This window comes from Zingiber officinale, chromosome 5A (assembly GCF_018446385.1).
Source record: "Zingiber officinale cultivar Zhangliang chromosome 5A, Zo_v1.1, whole genome shotgun sequence".
NCBI classification, from domain to species: domain Eukaryota; kingdom Viridiplantae; phylum Streptophyta; class Magnoliopsida; order Zingiberales; family Zingiberaceae; genus Zingiber; species Zingiber officinale.
In genome coordinates this window covers 68,846,476-68,848,542 of record NC_055994.1, presented here as the reverse complement: position 1 = coordinate 68,848,542, position 2,067 = coordinate 68,846,476, and the positions used below count along the sequence as shown (strand labels likewise).

At 39.8% G+C, this 2,067-nt stretch overlaps 1 non-coding gene across 1 annotated transcript; it reads left to right on the top strand.

Moving 5' to 3' along the window:
* Positions 1-1,399: 1,399 nt before the first annotated feature.
* Positions 1,400-1,505, top strand: LOC121983533. Its single transcript, XR_006112576.1, has one exon. It is a non-coding gene; the product is annotated as a small nucleolar RNA R71 (small nucleolar RNA).
* The last annotated feature ends 562 nt before the right edge of the window (positions 1,506-2,067 follow it).

Genomic DNA, 2,067 nt, shown 5'->3' with positions numbered 1-2,067 from the left:
AATTAAGTACAGTAAGAAAATATACTAACAACTTAAGAATAGGAAATTCAAAGCTTCAGGTCATCGGTATCTTGCTACAACTTTATCGGATGGTTATTTGAGCAGTGCATGGAAGATAGATCATGTTTTCATTGTTGTTCGAAGCTGCTACTCGAGACTGCCTTGTAAGGCCCGTGTAGGGTGCCTCCAACACCCTGGAGGGCGCCCTCATCAGCGCCGAATCCGCAGCATGGATGACCCTCGACCAAGTCATCGCCTATCCACCTAAGGGCGCCTCCAACCCATGGAGGGTGCCCTCGCGCCAGGTCCAGGGTGCTCTCAAGCTCCATGAGGGCGCCCTCGTGTCTTGCTGTGAGGCTATCTCTGTATGTGACCCGAGGCGCCTCCAAGCTCCATGGAGGGCACCTCGGGTATTGTTCATCCGAGACAAGGATGTCTAATTCGCTTCCTACAAAATACGTTAGTCCAACAAAGCAACATACCCTGCAAAATAAAATTGGCACAATATAGATATGTAAAATAAAGTATTTGACAGTCATTGGACTGTCCGGTTCTGATTTCAGATTCCCGACCGAAAACCCTAGGTCGAACCGAGGCCTACTATTCCCTCATCAAGGAACGCATCCTCACCTACTCCACTCAGGAGAGTATACTTGTTGCCAGACCGGTCCTCCAGACCAACTAGATTTTTGCTCAACGCCCGAGGCTCCAAGACTTTCTACTAGGCTTTCACTCCATGACCCGCTCTATCTTTCACCTAGTTCGCGACACCAGGACTTTCTGCCTAGAGTCCTTGACTCTAGGACTTTTGCCCGAAGCCCTCGACCCGCCAAGACTTTCCGCCTAGGGTTACCACCCCCTAGGACCTAGGGTTACCACCCCCTAGGATTTTTCACCTGCCTAACCGCAGCTAGGACTTTTACCTAAGTACACTTAGGACTTTCCTGTAAACTCATTCAAACACGTTAGATAACAAAACAACTTAACTTTGAACCCTTTGACATAATCAAAACACAGGTTCGATTGTCGGATGCTTCCCACACCAACAGTTTCCACCCATGACAATAAATTTTTCAATCCCTTATCTCATGAATCCCTTTTTTTCCAATTGCACATTTGTAATGATGTTATTAGTGGGACTTCAATTTTTTTCAAATGAGCTTTAACGATTCAAGCATCAGTCTATTGACCAAGATGTAGTTAAGAAATCACCATGGGAGTTTAAGTACTAATCATGTCTAATGAATCATGACTATTTTCAGAATATTCAACTATCAAAATCAGGCAAAGCTTCAACCAAACTTTTATTCATCAAAGAACCTCCATTAGTTGTATCAAAAAATCTCTTACTCAAAAAAAAATTCCAATATAGAATATGTGTACCATCATCCATCTTTCCAAACTATGATGAGAACACTATCTTAATAAACCTTTGAATCTGTCTCATGCTTCAAATAGTGATTCTCTATTTGCCTAAACAAAATTTGTGATGAAATTCCTCATCTACACCATTCTTCTTAGAGGGGAAATTTGATTCAAAAATTGCTGCTCCAATTGTCCCCAACTTGTTATGCTTTGTGGAGGGAGAGAATAAAACCAAGTCCTTGCTTATTCATTGATACTTAAAGGGAATGCCATCAATCGAATGACATTTGCTAAAACTCCTTTACAGTTCACCATGTTGCAATATTCAAGAAATACCTCAAGATGCAAGTATGAGTTCTCTTAAATTTCTCCTCTAAATTTGTGACCTTGTATCATGAAGATTAATTCTGGGTCTAGTTGAAAGTTGTCTATTTCAATCTGGGTTACATAATGAGAGATTTGAATCTTATGGAAATGAGTGCAAAAATTTTTCTTAAAGCTCTGCTTGACATGTTAGTGCTTATTATATCTTATAAAAAAAAGAATTATTAGAAAAATTGAAATGCAGAATTTAGATTACAAGAAAGAAAAATACATAATTAAAAATAAATAATTAAATAAAAAATCTATCAACAAGTCTAGAGTAACTCATATACTAATCATTTAATGTTAATCGGAACAGTCTCCAGCAACAACATCAAA